Genomic DNA, 17,936 nt, shown 5'->3' on the forward strand with positions numbered 1-17,936 from the left:
AGAAAAATTGGGCCTTAGGCACAGGTGCTGGTGCCACAACACTGCAACCCCTCACAGAAACTCTAGCTGGAGCGCATGAATGAGCCCTGCTGCAAATTATTGCAGCAAAAATTGTAATTACACGCCCCTGTTAAACAGGGGCAGAAAAATTGGGCCTTAGCCACTGGTGCCACAACACTGTAACCCCTCACAGATACTATAGCTTGAGAGCAGGAATGAGCCCTGTTACAAAGCATCAAAAATTGTAATTATATGCCCCTGTTAAACAGGGGCTGAAAAATTGGTCCTTAGGCACTGGTGCTGGTGCCACAACACTGCAACCCCTCACAGATACTCTAGTTGGAGCGCAGGAATGAGCCCTGCTGCAAAGTATTGCATCAAAAATTGTAATTACACATCCCTGTTAAATAGGGGCTGAAAAGTTTGGCCTTAGGCACTGGTGCTGGTGCCACAACACTGCAATCCCTTACAGATACTCTAGTTGGAGCGCATGAATGAGCCTTGCTGCAAATTATTGCAGCAAAAATTGTAATTACACGCCCCTGTTAAACAGAGGCAGAAAAATTGGGCCTTAGCCACTGGTGCCACAACACTGCAACCCCTCACAGATACTATAGTTTGAGAGCAGGAATGAGCCCTGTTACAAAGCATCAAAAATTGTAATTACACGCCCCTGTTAAACAAGGGCAGAAAAATTGGGCCTTAGCCACTGGTGGCGGTGCCCAGAACCAAAAATGTTCTTACAAGCTATCAGCATGAAAATTCAGGAGGAAGAGGATAGTCACTCAGCATAACAGGATAGTCACTTAGCATCAGCATAGGCAGTCTTGAAGGGATCTCACATTAAAAAAAAAATATTCAGGTACTCTGTAGCTGGTGATCCAAGACTGTTTCATTTTCATGAAGGTCAGCTGATTCGGTGGACAGGCACACCCTGTGATCAGTTACAAAGCCTCCTGCAGCACTTAATGTGCGTTCCAAAAGAACGCTGGATGCAGGACAGGCCAGTAGCTCAATTGCATACTGTGCAAGCTCTGGCCAGTGATCCATCCTCAAGTCCCAGTAACCCAGAGGATTTTCGGTGGGAAAGGTGTCCAAGTCTGATCTTGCCCCTAGGTATTCCTGCACCATGTAAATCAGACGCTGGCGATGGTTGCTGGAACTGTTCATACCTTGGGTCTGTGGACTAAAAAATTGTCTGAATGCATTGGTCAGATAGCCACCTTCTCCACGATCCTTCTGTGACTGACTGAAGCCTCAGCAACACGTTGTCCAGGACCAGAAATTTGTAACCTCCCAGGCTCTGGAAACACGTTGCACAAACCTTTCTGCAAGGCCCCGAAGATGTTTCATCCTCTGCTCCCTCTGCAACAGCAAAATAAGGTCCGCAACCTTACCCTTGTAACTTGGATCAAGGAGGGTTGCCAGCCAGTAATGATCCCTCTCCTTGATACCACAAATACGAGGATCCATCCGCAGGCTTTGCAGGATCAGGGAGGCCATGCAGCGTAGGTTTGCTGAGGCATTCGGTCCCGAGTCCTCTGGGTCACTAAGGACGACATGATCCGCAGCCACCTCCTCCCAGCCTTTGAAGACTGCTGCTGATGCTGAGTGATAGGCTCCACCTCCATGCTAACACAATCCTCCTCCTCTTCCTGTGTGATCGGCGGGCCAGCAGGAACACTGTCTGGATAAAGGGGGCCTTGAGAGTTAAGGAAGTCCTCCTCTTCCTCCCTCTGTTCTGCCTCAAGTGCCCTGTCCATTATTCCATGCAGCAGGTGCTCCAACAGGTTGACAAGAGGGACAGTGTCACTGATGCATGCACTGTCACTGCTCACCATCCTCGTGGCCTCCTCAAATGGTGACAGGACAGTGCATGCATCCTTGATCATGATCCACTGGCATGGGGAAAAAAACAAGCTCTCCTGACCCTGTCCTGGTGCCATAGTCGCACAGGTACTCATTGACGGCCCTCTGCTGTGTGTGCAGCCGCTGCAGCATGGCCAACATTGAGTTCCACCTGGTGGGCATGTCATAGATTAGGCAGTTCCTGGGCACATTAAATTCCTTTTGGAGGTCAGCCTGCCGAGCACTGGTATTATATGACCAGCAGAAATGCACACAGACTTTCCTGGCCTGCCTCAGGAGTTCCTGAAGGCCCGGGTACCTGCCCAAGAACCGCTGCACCACTGAGTTAAGGACGTGAGCCAAACAGGGCACCTGGGTCATTTGTCCCTGTCGGAGGGTGGAGAGGAGGTTGGTGCCATTGTTGCAAACCACTATTCCTGGCTTAAGCTGATGTGGCATCAACCACCTCTGAACCTGCCCCTGCAGAGCTGACAGAATCTTTGCTCCAGTGTGGCTCCTGTCCCCCAAGCACACCAGCTCAAGCATCGCATTGCATCTTTTTGCCTGCGTACTTGCGTAGCCCCTTGAACGCCTGCCTGCTCTATATAACTGAAATGAAATGACACTCTGACTCTCTCTCTATCTTTCTCACACGCCGCAACACACTGCACAAGGCCGACACGCAGGCGGCCTTATATAGTGTGGGGCGTGTACCTACTCCCCTGAGCCATGATTGACCAAAGGCACCCTTCCTTTAGCCAATTATGACTCTCTGTGCTGACGGCGCTGTGATTAGGCAAAGCATGTGGGTCATAGTGCATGCTTGGCCAATCATCAGCCAGCAATGCACTGCGATGCCGCAGTGAATTATGGGCTGTGACGCGCCACTCGAATTTGGCGCGAACAACCCATAATGCTCGAAATTCGACGAACGGCCGAACAGCCAATGTTCGAGTCGAACATGAGTTCGACTCAAACACGAAGCTCATCCCTAACCTTCAGCCCTCAGATGAATCCATTCAAACTTTTCTAGCAGACATTAAACTTCCCTCCTTGATGCAGACACAGTTGTTGACCCTGAACACACCCATAACTGAGCCTGAGATACAAAGAGCAATTAGAATGCTTCGGGTGTTAAGCTCTATGCTAAGATCCTGGCCCACAGACTCCCCTACATCCTACCAACACTGATCAAATCAGGCTTTACCGCAGGGAGACGGGCATCGGATTCCACACGTAGGGTTATCAACATCATCCAATATGCAAAATTCTGTCGAGTCCCCTTCTCTGCTCTTTGGATGCGGAGAAGGCATTTGACAGGATACATTGGGGTTACATGACACACACTCTTAAGAGATTTGGCTTTAATGGACACTTTCTTTCTGCCATTCTAGCCCTCTATTCCTCACCTTCTGCACAAGTGTACAATCAAATATTTTATCCCAACCCTTCCACATATCTAATGGAATGAGTAAAGGGTGCCCCCTGTCCCCTTCAATTTTTAATCTTCTCATAGAACCCTTAGCTAAGAAAATTAAAGCACATCCAAATATCTCAGCCTTCTCCCTTGAAGACAAATCTCACAATATAAATCTTTTTGCAGATGATATCATCTTGTTCATAACCTCGCCATCTCGTTCCCTACCCCATGCTCATGATATTCTTAATAGCTTTAGCCGAATCTCATACTACAAGGTCAATTTTACAAAGTCACTCATACTAGCAATGGGGCTGTCCCCTAACCTCCAATCTCAACTGCAAGCTTCTTTTTCCTATACATGGAGTCGGGGCAGTATAACCTACTTGGGACTTCAACTAACAGCGGACTCATCAAAATTAGCAAATGCTAATTATCTCCCACTAATAGATAAACTAACTAAAGAAACCAAACACTTATCTAACGTTGAACTTTCCTGGTCAGGTCGCCTGGCCTCATTTTAAAATGCTCCTACTCCCTGAAATTTTGTACATTTTTCATACACTTCCTATCCCGCTTAAATCCACGCAGCTCCGATCACTGGACTCTCTCCTCAAACAATATATCTGGCACTCTAAATGACCCAGATGCTCCAAAGCTCTTCTAACCAAACATAGATCTGAAGGTGGTATGGGGTTCACGGATTTACATAATTACTATTGTGCCTCTCTATTTACCCAAATCAAGACGTGGTTCGCAGCTACACCAGATATTCCCTGGCGCAACATTGAGCAAGCTTTAACCATTTGCCGACCAGCCACCATCATTATACTGTGGCAGGTAGGCACGATCCCGCAAGCCGTCGTAGCTATACGTCGGCTCCTTTAAATGGGCTAGCAGACGCGCGCATGCGCTGCACTGCGGGGGTGCCAATGCTCGTGGCCAATGGTCGCAATGACCACTGGCCACGAGAGATCGCGGGCACGAGGGGCAGAACAGGGACGTGTGTGTGAAAACACAAATCCCTGTTCTGTTCTGTGAGGAGAGACAGATTGTGAGTTCCTAATAGCTAGGAATCACGATCTGTCATTTCCTCTAGGTCAGTCCCCTCCCCCTACAGTTAGAAACACACACATGGAACACAGTTATCCCCTTGATCGCCCACTAGTGTTAACCCCTTCCCTGCCAGTGACATTTTTACAGTAATCAGTGCATCTTTATAGCACTGATCGCTGTATAAATGCCAATGGTCCCAAAAAGTTTCTGATGTGTCCGCAGATCGCCGCCATTAATAGTAAAAATAAAAAATGAATAAAAATGCTATAAATCTATCCTCTGTTTTGTAGATGCTATAACTTTTGCATAAACCAATTGCTTATTGCAAAATTTTTTTTTTTTTTTTTTTTTTTTTTACCATAAATATGTAGAAGAATACATATCGGCCTAAAGTGAGAAAAAAAATTGCTTTTAAAAAAAATGGGGATATTTATTATCGAAAAAGTACAAAATATTGTGCTTTTTTTCAAAATTGTTGCTCTTTTTTGTTTACAGCGTAAAAAAAAAAAGCAGAGATGATCAAATACCACCAAAAAGAAAGCTCTATTTGTGGGAAAAAAAGGATGCCAATTTTGTTTGGGTGCAGCGTTGCACGACCTCAAAATTGTCAGTTAAAGCGACGCAGTGCTGAATCGCAAAAAATGGCCTGGTCATTCAGCAGCCAAATCTTCGGGGCTGAAGTGGTTAAGCCTCTTTTTGGACTTGCGCTCCCTGTTGCTACTCAACATTTGGAAATCTTTCCCCCTACAACATCTCCCTCTAACTATACAAGCCTCATTAATAACCTGGAGAGATCTCCACAGATCCATATCCTTACCCTCTAAAGTGATTGAGGTTCCCATACCTATCAATATTCTACCAAAAGCAATCCCCAATATTGTACTCCTAGTTTTGCAAAACAGAGGCATCCTCCACATTGCTGATCTATTCCACAGTAACCACCTTAAGACTTTTAATACACTTAAATTAGAATATGGCCTTACACCCATAGACAGCTACAAGTACTATCACATTTCTCACTTTCTAGAATATCTAGAGACTCACCACATATACCTCCATGACACAGTATGGAAATTCTTCACATCATCGGCTATATCCTCTAAAAGCATACCCCTTCTCTATAATCTCTTCCAGCATGAACTCACTTTTTTTAAAACATTCCCCTATCAAAACTGGGAAGCAGACTTAGGTAAAATTGTCACACACTCGCAATGACAAGCTGCCTTCAGAACAATATGCAAAGCATCCAAATGTGTTAATTATTGTGAACTTTCCTAAAAAATAGCATTGGGGTGGTACCTTACATCATACTGGATATCCAAAATCTCCAAGACTAATTCCCCTTTGTGCTGGAGCGGTTGTGGGGCAGTGGGGAATATTATGCATGTACTCTGGTCTTGTAAGCATCTAACCAGCTTTTGGAACCGTATATTCCGACAAATCTCCTCTATCACTGGCATCTTCACACTTCCAGATCCTGGGATGGCTCTGTTAAACCTGGGTATTGAGGCCTTCCCATCATACTCCACACAGTAGTCACACATATACTTTTAGCAGCCAGTAGGGATGAGCCGAACACCCCCCTGTTCGGTTTGCATCAGAACATGCGAACAGGAAAAAAGTTTGTTCGAACACGCGAACAGCATTAAAGTCTATGGGACAGAAACATGAATAATCAAAAGTGCTAATTTTAAAGGTTTATATGCAAGTTATTGTCATAAAAAGTGTTTGGGGACCTGGGTCCTGCCCCAGGGGACATGGATCAATGCAAAAAAAAGTTTTAAAAATGGCCATTTTTTCAGGAGCAGTGATTTTAATAATGCTTAAAGTCAAACAATAAAAGTGTAATATCCCTTTAAATTTCGTAGCTGGGGGGTGTCTATAGTATGCCTGTAAAGGGGCACATGTTTCCCATGTTTAGAACAGTCTGACAGCAAAATGACATTTCAAAGAAAAAAAGTAATTTAAAACTACTCGCGGCTATTGCATTGCCTGTCTGACAATACACATAAAAGTTCATTGATAAAAACGGCATGGGAATTCCCCACAGGGGAACCCCGAACCAAAATTTTAAAAAAAAAATGACGTGGGGGTCCCCCTAAATTCCATACCAGGCCCTTCAGGTCTGGTATGGATATTAAGGGGAACCCCGGCCAAAATTAGTTGTGCAATAGTTATCTTTCCCTATCCAATTGCCCATCTCAATATTATAAATATTACCTCTATTTCATCATTCTTTTATTATGCTTCTTTTTCCCTTTTTTTCATTTTAAGAGGGAAGTTTCAGGAAAAAAACTTTAAATAAGGAACTTTGAAGCAAAAGAAGGGTCAGTGCCCATCTGCAGCCTCACCATTGCCATCAATGCAGTAGCCTCACCATTGCCATCAATGCAGCAGCCTCACCATTGCCATCAATGCAGCAGCCTCATCAATGCCTTCACTGCAGCATCCTCACCATTGCTTTCACTGCAGCAGCCTCACCATTGCCTTCAATGCAGCAGCCTCACCATTGCCATCAGTGTAGCCTGATTGATGCCCATCTGCAGCCTAGAGGGGACAGGGAGGGGGGTGGGACAAGCTCAGACAGATTACATACAGTGAGAATCTCCTAAGATAGACAGAACAGTGATCCAATGGCGGCCCAGGAGACGGGATTTCCTATTACAGAGGCCGCCAAGTAAACAGGAGATTTTCACTGTATGTAATCTGACGGCCCTCATCCCGCCCCCTCCCTGTCCCCTCCGAGGCAGCTAAAATTGAAGTATTGGTGTATAACACGCACACGCTATTTGCACCCAATTTTCAGGGTGAAAAAGTGCGTGTTATACGCCAATAAATACAGTATTTTATTCTTACTCCAAATTTTTCATTCTTTTTTTTTATTTGATTACTACTATAACCAAATTATTTACTGTACATTTGTAGTTTACAATAGACTTTGTCAGTTGTCTTGTGGAGGTTATTCCTCCGTATTTGTACCCTTTATACAGTATTATAATCTGTTTTATATAAAACTTCTAAAAAAAAAAAAAATTTCAAAATATGATTTGGAACAAATTGTACCAAAAAAGGGTGTTAATCAAAGACATATTAGAGAGGGAATAGAGTCTCTTGAAAACTTAAAGAGATTATTGCGAGACCTGCAGACAAAGAAGGTGTTGTTATCCTTGATAAAGAGTTCTACCATCAACAGATGACAGAAATGCTCTCTGATGAATGCACGTATAACAAATTACGGAAAGATCCCACATTAGCTTATAAAGATCAATTGACACGTTTAGTAGAGTATGGTTATAAAACATATGAAATAAATAAAAAAGAAAGAAAATACTTGGTTCCTAGTGTGTGTAGAATCCTTATAATATACACTTTACCAAAAGTGCATAAAGATTCTAATTGTCCTCCAGCTAGCCCTATTGGTGATGGGATAGGATCAGTGACAGCGAGACTGGGTGAATACCTTGACAGGTTTTTACAACCCAGTGTCTTGAAAACTAGGGCTTATTTGAAAGACACCAAGGACCTACTATAGGGGCATTAAAGGATATTCAAAAGATGACTGGTCAACCTATTTAGTAACAGTGGATGTATCCTTATTGTATACTATTATACAGCACGATGATGCCCTGCTGGCCCTAAATTGGGCACTTAGCTGGAGAGATGATTTACCTCATGTACAAAAAGTGTTTTTACAAAAATCTTTAGACTTCTGTTTGCCACATAATTATTTCTAGTATCATAATATGTACTTTGGCCACAAAAGCGGTGTAGCTATGGGCGCTAAATTCACCCCTAGTCTTGCTAATATTTTTATGGCCGAGTGGGAGGATCATTTTGTTTTTCATGAATCTAGACCAGAATTACAATTCCGGACTTCTGGTTCCAGCATCGCATGGAGTAGCTGTCTCTCGCATTAGCTCCTGCAGCACGACCCTCAAATCGGCCTGTAAAACCAGCCCAACCCTCCTCCGCTGCCCGCAGCTTCCCCAGGGTTACTCTCCAGTTACCCATGGACCATTTTATGGAGAAAACCGTCCAGTGATCGTAAATGGCCTAGCCAGCCCAGCTGCCCCAGCCGCAAATTGAGGCACCTGGTCTCGGCCTTACCGGATCATGCTGCCGAAGTGCCAGACATGTACGAGAGCGGCTGCTCAGCTTCCGCCTCCTCACATCATGCCTCCCCCTCCTCACACCATGGGGAAAACAATACAGAGCTCATAGCTCAGGCAGTGGCAGCACTTTTGACCCCCATGATAGCTGCCTCAGTTGAGAAGGCAGTGAATGTGATGAAGCATATCAAAAAACAACTGGGGGGACACACAACCTAGCTAAACGAGGCTGAAAACCGCCTCTCCAGCAAGGAAGAGAAATTATATCAAGCACAAGTTACGGAGCAGGCACAGGACAAAACAAACCAATATGTGCTCCAAAATCTGGACGGTTTGGAAAACAGATCCAGAAGGAGCAATCTACGCTTTGTGGGCATCCCAGAATCCCTACAAGCATCAGACCTCACGGATTTCTGCGCCCGGAAGCTTTAGGCCTTCCTGGCCCATACACAATAGAATGGGCCCATCGCATGGGAGCTTTCACCGCCGAGCGCAAAACCCCCCCGCCCGATCACCGCTAAATACATGAACTACTCAGACAAAGCCTCCATCTTGCAAAAATTCAGACAGTTCAGATTCCTTCAAATAGATGGAATGAAGGTTCTAATCTTTGCAGACTACTCCATCGAAGTCTCCAAAAAAAGGAGAGATTTCCAATCCATCTACACAGAATTCCACTAGCAACAAGTGAAATTCACCTTGGCTTTCCCTGCAATTCTCTGCCTCAAGGCCCACAACGGAGATCAGTTCTCCTTCCAGGATCCCTCTGAAGAGGACGTCTTCCTGCGCAAGCTACAAGCGGATGCACACTCCAACTCCTCACCCAGGATTGCCCCGAATAATCGTCCACTGGATCAAAGAAGCCCTAGGAAAGACTCTCCAAAACGTTTCAGATATTCAGGCCCTGATCATCGAACTACTCCTCATTGACTCGGTAATCACAAACACCCGCCCAGAACACTGACAGACATTTGTAAGCATTCCTTTTAGGTTACCCTAGATTGTGTTTCACCTTCACTAATGGTCTCCCCTGTTACAGCCTCCATCAAAATGGCAGGCCTTGGTATTATGTTTTATATGGGTTACTCCCAACCTTACTATATCTTCACTATTTTCACTATTTTGAAGTAACCCCTATGGTCTTACTGCATACAGACACCTCCCTCCCTCATATATAACCCGAGTTTTTTCTGCAAAAGATATTATTGCACTTTTGGGCAAGCCTCCGCTGCATCATTTGGGTCATTACTGGGAGCTGGCCTATGCATCCATGTGGAAAAAAGCGAAGTTCACTCAATGTTTTGTAATTTGTTTACTTTGTGTTTCTACCCCTCCAAATACTGTCCCACTTCTCCCACCTTTATTTTACCCCACCTATACAACACCAGACACTCGGGTACCAATAGACTCTCACTTGAAAACTGCATCAGTATGCATTAATGTATCAGTTCCTCCCTTCAGGTCAGAACCCAATACAACCTTAACACCAGCCCAAATCCCTCAATACACCCCCCCATGAAAGTCACCTCTTGAAACGTAAAAGGGCTTAGGTCCCCCAACATGAGAATTAAAATCCTTTGCCACCTTAAGAGGCTTAAAACCGACAATGCCCTTCCCCAGGATACCCAGTTATCGGGGTAGGCACTGGGTAGGCACTGTCCTGTTATTCAACGCATCAAGCATTCAAGCATTCAAGCAGGGGTTCTCATCCTGATTCACAAAAACCTCCCCTGTGAAGTTGTTTCTATAGATCCCGACGATCAGGGCCGTTTCTTCACAGCACTTATCCATGTATGAAATAGAGATCTCATAATATCTAATATTTATGCCCCCAATAGCCCCGGTAAACAATTTAGCGATATCTCCACTAGACTACTTAACACCCCACATATCCCCCATGTAGTTGGGGGAGACTTCAACACCATAATGCACCTGACAGACGACAGATCTACACCCAAACGCCTCCACGAAGTACCCACGATCTCTAAATTAACGCAATTCGCATCCACGATGGACTCTCTCCACTTCCAAGACATCTGGCGACTCATTCATCCAGCAGACAGGGAATTCACTTTCTACTCTAACCCACATAACATCTTCACCAGAATCGACTACCTCTTCTGTACTTCTAATTAAAAGAAGAGGGGTCGGGACTTTAAATGAGGCATTGGCTACAACTAAGTAAAATAAATTGTGATGATGTTTATTGACATGTACATATAATTCATAACAAAAAAATCATGAATGTATAACAAACCATAAATATACACAACTATACATATATTTTTCAACATGATAGTTCCAAATTAAAGCAGTTTGTCCTCCCTGATTCCACATAGACAATGTATAAAATTGTATACAATCAACCATGTTTCTGAAAGACCTCAATGGGTATCCTTCTTCTTCTAAACAATATATATAGGGATGGAGGTATCTGAAGACATCAAGCCATGGCCTCACATAAAGTCCCGCCCCCCCTTTCTCTTCTGTACTAACAGTCTTATCCCAATGATATCTGGAGCAGACATCCTTGACATACCCATATCTGATCACGCCCCAATATCAGCAAATCTTGACAACCCCGACCTTCATCCTAACCCCAGAATATTTGGGAAGCTGCCAGAAATTTGGGAAGCTGCCAAGGCCTTCCTTCGAGGCCGAATCATCTCCTATGCCGCTTCTTACAAAAAAAAACCCTAGCAAATTACAAGATGGCTAGCTCCAGACTCCGTCTGGCACCACGTTCTCTATATGCCCTAGACTCACCCAAAAACAGAACTGAATGGCAGGCAGCAAAAAGAGCTTTTAAAACCTGGGCAGACACGCTAGAACTGACGAAAAGAGCCCATCTGGATGCTACTCTCCACAAATTTGGCAATAATGGAGGTAAATTGCTGCCAAGACTTTGCAAAGGCCCCTTCCGCCCTACTCATATTACCTCCTTATGAGATACTTCAGGCACCATTAAAAACTTGCACTAGTAGATTAATAAAATCATGCTACAATACTATACATCATTGTATGCTACAATTCTACAGGAGGTTCATTGATAAATTTGCTATTCATCAGGGAGGGCACTGAACAATCACCTCACAAGGTAATGCATCATCTTAACACAAATAAGAATATTAAATTAGACTACCAGTACAGCACCAAAACCATCAATTTCTTGGATCTGACTATTTATAGGAAAGATGATTTTTTTTAGCCACAAAGGTTTATTTTAAAACTACAACTTGAAATATTTATCTATCAATTAGAAGTAGCCATCATCCTATGTGGTTGTGCAACATTCTACAAGGTCAGCTAATGGACATCAGAAGGAACTGTACTTTTGACAGTGGGTTTCTAGAACAATCAGATACCATAAAAAGGAAATGTATACAGAAGGGATATTCAGAGGTACAGATAGCTCAAGAGATCTAGAGGACATTGACCAATGCTTGGAGAATAGGATCCAGATTGATAAAGATGATAATAAGCAGTGGTGTTTCATCTCAGATTTTAATTGCCAGTATAAGGTAATTGAGAGCATATTCTCAGGATGGATAAAGTATTACAATCTGTAATTCTCAAAAAACCCTCCTTTATTCATAGGAGAGCTCCTAATTTTGGTGACAATGTAGTTTAAAAAAATTCTAGATCCTCCATCCAAACTATCTTTCTGTCAAGGTCGAAAGGGTTTTGTAGCCTGCGGGAAAAGTAGAGCATGTCAGTTTGCAAAAAACAATGTAAAGCAACGATCCACATTTCATTCAAAACCAACAGGTAGAGCGTATGAGATCACTGACCTCATAACATATGACACTACTCGTGTTGTATATGCATTAGTCTGCCCATGCAAACTGATGTACTGTATATTAGATGTACAAAAATAACTCTGAAAATAGGTGAACACATAAACAATGTAGGTGAACACATAAACAATATATTAAAAGCAGGGCTTTTTTTCTCAGAGAATAGATGCAGGAACTCCCCCTGTTTGAGTCACCCCTTGTCTCTGCCCCCTACCCACCTCTGACCACCGTCCCTTGATTCCACCCCCTACCCACCTACCAGTACTGCCCCTTTTAGGGAATACAGAACCAAGTATCATTTTGTGGTGCTAAATCATTTGCATGGAACTTGTTAATGATAAAAAAAGCAGTAAAATAGATCCCCTGCAGCCAGCAATAATAGAATCCCAGCAATAGATCCCCACACAACAATAGACTCCCCCAGCAACAATGGACTCCACCCCAACAACAATAGATTCCCTGCAGCAACAGTGAACCACCCACAACAAAGTATCACACCAAGTAACAAAATATCCACCCAAGCAACATTAGACGCCCCCCCAAAAGCAGCAACAACAGATCTCCCAACAGCCAGCATCAATGGATCCTCCAGCAGCCAGTAAAAATAGACCTCTCCCTCAACAGTAGATCCCTTCCAGCAACATAAGACCCCCAGCAACAACAGATTCCCCATCAGCAACAATAGACTCTCACACAAAATCAGATCCCCACCAGTGACAATAGATCCCCAAGCAGCCAATATCAATAGACCCTCCAGCACACCCCACACCCCATGCTATTACATACATTTAGTGCTGGAGGTGCTGGAACTGCGTCCCCCCGCGTTCCTGCTGAAAAAAAGCCCTGATTAAAAGGATATAAATATCATAGTGTCTCACAACACTACAGGCATTATCATGCAAAAGACCCCTCTTCTCTCCAGTTTTTGGGTGTGGATAGGGTCCTCCCTGCTTGGAGAGGCTCTAATAGAGTTAGAGACCTCTCCAGAAGGGAAATAAAGTGGATTCATTTATTACAGATGATGAGTCCTGAGGGGTCAAACATCAAACCGGACATTAACTGCTTCATTAGAGATTATTAATTATTAATACTTATTAGTCGGGTTCTAACTGAATATTTTGAGAATTTTTTGAGGATATACCTTATTTTAGTTTTTATTCTTTATTTTTGGAAATTATATATATATATATATATATATATATATATATATATATATATATACATACTGTAATTATAATGATTTAGGGATATTTGCTATAGAATACAAATTTAAATTATGTCAGGGCTGGGCTCAGCCCTTCCTTCTCAGAGCAGGCCACTCGGCTGTCGGTTAATTGCCAGCTCTAAATCTTTCCACAGTGACTCACCTGTTGATGATATCCGGTTCATCAGTCCTGCTGGTTACTTAAGCTGTTCAGTTCAGATCATCTCTGCCTTCGCCTTGGTCAACTCATCCAGAGACTCTCTCCTGTGTACCTGTTGAACACTCGCTTGGCTGAAGTCCCTTCCAGTTCCTGATCCTGCTTGCTGTTCCACTCTCCGGTTTCCTGATTTCCTGTTTCCTGGTTTCCTGTCCTGAAGTGCGCTGATCTCTGGCTCCTTGATGCCCTGGCTTGTCTGACTATCTGTTCCGGTTACCGAACTCCTGACTATGATTTGACTACATTGCTCTGTTTACCTTTTACTATTATTATTATGAAACAAGTGTGATTTTAACTGCACTTTTGTTTTGGTCTGATTCATGATTTCTGACAGTAGGCAAAGACCATGAATTCAGAAGATGCAGTTAATCCACTAGTTGGTAATATATTTAGCCCCACATTTGCCAATGTGGGGCTAATGGAACAGTTGGACATTTAAGTCAGTCTGTTTTAATTTCCACATGAGTAATGTGTTATTTTGGTTAAGTATGGTGAGACACAGTAATGTGCCACTGTTAACCATTTAGCCGGTTGTGAATATTTTATCATTTATAGTTTATAATTACAATTTTAACTGGTAGAAGGTGGGTTAATTGGACAGATGGACAATATTGTGGTGGTCCATGTCCATTGACGTAAAAGTCCGCCAAATTTTCTCACTATGAGTTAAAGTGATGAGGAGGGAGATACTTAAGCTAGTGATGTAGCTGGAGGCCAAGTTGTATATAACTTTGTAAGTTATTGTTAGTATTTTGAATTTAATTTGTTGGGTGAGTGACAGCCAACAGAGGGATTGTCTAAGAGGAGTAGCAGACGCTGATTGCTTTGTGAGTTGGATGAGTCTGGCAGCAGCATTCATGATAGACTGAAAAGGGGTTAACCTATGTAAAAGTAAGCCAATGAGGAGGAAGTTGAAGTAGTCAAGGTGAGAGATGACCAGGGAGTGGATTAGGAGCTTTGTGGTGCCATTGGTCAAGAAGGTGGCATATTTTGGAGATGGTGCACAGGTTGAGGCTGCACGTTTTGGAAAGTGATTGGATGTGGGGCAGAAAAGTGAGTTCAGAGTCCAGAACTATACCTAGCACCCTGGCATGCAGGGGTGGGTCAATGGTTGTGTTATTGATCTTGACACAGAATGAGGTGGTCACTTAGTTGGTTGTAGACCAGGCATTCAAGGAGTTTGTAGGAAAAGGGGAGCAAGGAGATGGTGCGTAGGTTGTTAAGATTGTTGAGGTCTAAGGAAGGCTTTTTAGTATAAGGGTGACTAGTGCATGTTTTAGAGACTTGGAGAAGATTCTAGAAGAGAGGGTGAAATTAAAGATGTGGGTTAGAGAGTGTAAGATGGAGTCAGAGGGTGACCGCAGTAATTGAGAGGGAACAGGGTCCAGGGGGCATGTGGTTTGGTGGGTGATAGAAATAAGTTTAGCGATCTTGTCTATAGTAGCAGGGTTGAATAAGGGAAGTGCTGACTGTACCTGTGGATATGGGGTATTAATGGGGGGGTGTCTATAGAGGGGAGATTTCATCACAAATTGAATCAATCTAATTTTTGAAGTGATTGGCGATCTCCTGGGTAGTGAATAAGTTAGTGGGGGGAGGCAGTGGAGAATGAAGTAGAAAGTTAATGGTAGAGAAGGGTTGATGGGGACTCGATGAGAAGGTGGTAATGAGAGTGATAAAATAGGTCTGCCTGGCAGTGAGAAGGCAAGAATTTTATTTTTGGAGGGCAGATTTATATTGGTTGAAGTCTTTGTGAGACTTAGTCTTATGCCACAGATGCTCAAGAGCGTGGCTATGTTTCTATGGGTTAGGTGGTTGGTGGGAGAGGTGGTGGAAGACAGGGATAGAGTGAAGCTATTAAGGTGGTGATCAGAGAGAGATAAAGGATTGTTGGAGAGGTTACACGGAGTGCATAGGTAGGAGAATACATGGTCAAGGGTGTTGCCATAAGAGTGAGTAGAAGCATGTACCCATTGCTTCAGGTCAAATGAGGAAGTTAGACTAAAATGTTTAGAAGTAGCAGGAGTGTTAGTATCAACCACTTAAGGCCCGAGCCTCTTTCTGAGATTTGTTGTTTACAAGTTAAAAACATGTTTTTTTGCTAGAAAATTACTTAGAACCCCAAACATTATACATTTTTTTTCCTAACACCCTAGAGAATAAAATGGCAGTTGTTGCAATACTTTCTGTCACATTGTATTTGCGCAGCGGTCTTACAAGCACATTTTTTTGGGAAAAAATACACTTTTGAATTAAAAAATAAGACAACAGTAAAGTTAGCCCAATTTTTTTATATTGTGAAAGATAATGTTACGCCAAGTAAATTGACACCCAACATGTCACGCTTCAAAATTGCGCCCACTTGTGGAATGGTGACAACCTTTTACCGTTAAAAATCTCCATAGGCAACGTTTAAAAAATTCTACAGGTTGCATGTTTTCAGTTACAGAGGAGGTTTAGGGCTAGAATTATTGCTCTCACTCTACTGCGATACCTCATGTGTGGTTTGAACACCATTTTCATATGCTACTCATGTATGCGTTCGCTTCTGCATGCCAGCTCGGTGGGACAGGGCGCGTTTAAAAAAAAAAAAAAATTCTCATTTATTTTACCTTTTTATTTTTTATTTTTACACTGTTCTTTAAAAAAAGTGTCACTTTTATTCCTATGACAAGGAATGTAATAGAAAAAAGCATGCAGGACCTCTTAAATATGAGAAAAACCTCAGATCTCATATTTACACTAAAATGCAAAAAAAAAAAAAAAAATGTTTTTATGTGAAAAAAAAAGCGCTTTAAGAGCTATGGGCGGAAGTGAAGTTTTGACGTTGCTTCCACCCTGCAATGGTATGGGGACGGGTGGGGGCCATCTTCCCCTCACTCATCTCAATACCCAGGAAAGACAAGGATCCGGTTGCCTCCACCACTACCGATGGCTCAGGTAAGCGGCGGAGGGCACCGGAGAGCAGCGGGAGGGGGGTCCTCTCCCGCCGCCGATAAAAGTGATCTTGCGGCGAATCCACCAAAGAGACCACTATTATCGGAAACCGAATCGCCCACCGAAGAAGAGGATAGGGTTATGGCAGCTAGCAAACAAAGATATCCCTCTTCAAAATTAGGATGTATATCGGCGTCCAGAAGTGGTTAACAGTATGTTGAAGTCTCCGAGAATGATTGTGGGAATTTCAGAAGAGAGAAAGTAGGGTATCCAGGCAGGGAAGTCATCAAGGAAAGTTGATACCTGTCCAGGTGGCCGGTAGATCAAAGCAATTCTTAAGGAAATTGGAGAAAATAGATATACAGTATACAGTTAGTTTATAATAATGAGAGAGACAGAGAGGGAGAGTAAAGAAATTGGGAGAAGCAGTGTCGGATTCATGAAGCCAGGTTTTGGTGGCAGCAAGTGGATTAAAGGAGTTAGTTACAGAGAGAGCAGGCATTCCAGAGGGCACAGGAGTAGGTCCTGATGTTCGACTTGAAGGTAAATTTGACTCAAGCGTCGGGTGTTCATTTGTTCACAGAACAAATGAACTTATGGGGCGTTCGCAGCAAATTCGAGTACCAAAGAGCACCATATAATGCACTGCGACATCGCAGTGCATTGACGGCTGCTGACTGGCTAAAGCATGCTCATGACCTGCATGTTTTGGCCAATAACAATGTGATCTGTTGTGAGAGCCATGATTTGCCAAAGGCAGGGTGCCTTTGGCAAATCTTGGCTCAGTGGTAGGGATGAGCTTCGTGTTCGAGTCGAACCCATGTTTGACTCAAACATTGTCTGTTCGATCGTTCGCCGAATTGTGAACGATATGGGGCGTTTACGCCAAATTCAAGTGGCGCGTCACGGCCCATAATTCACTTCGGCATCGCAGTGCATTGCTGGCTGATGATTAGTGTAGTGTGTTAAAGCTTTGAGAGACAGAGAGACAGTGTAATTTGATTTAGGTTAGATAGATTAGGCAGGACAGTCAGTCAGTTAGCTGCACTTACAGTGTATTGTGTATATATATATGCATCCCAGGTGTTGTATATACATATATATACACTGTATTCAGTTTAGCAGGTGTTGTTACAGTATTTAAAGAAAATTGCTGGTGTTCTTCTGATCCTATTAGTCCTATTAGCTAGAGTATTTACAGTTAGTGTAGTGTGTCCTCTGCACAGTGTGCACATAAAGCTACCTGTAGAAGATTGGTGTTTTTCTTATCCTATCACTACTGCAGGCAGCTACATAATTTTTTATTGTAGTGCAACCTCTGCACAGTGTTCAGCTAAGGCTACAAGTTAGT

Source organism: Aquarana catesbeiana, linkage group LG06 (genome assembly GCF_042186555.1).
Source record: "Aquarana catesbeiana isolate 2022-GZ linkage group LG06, ASM4218655v1, whole genome shotgun sequence".
Classification (NCBI taxonomy): Eukaryota; Metazoa; Chordata; class Amphibia; order Anura; family Ranidae; genus Aquarana; species Aquarana catesbeiana.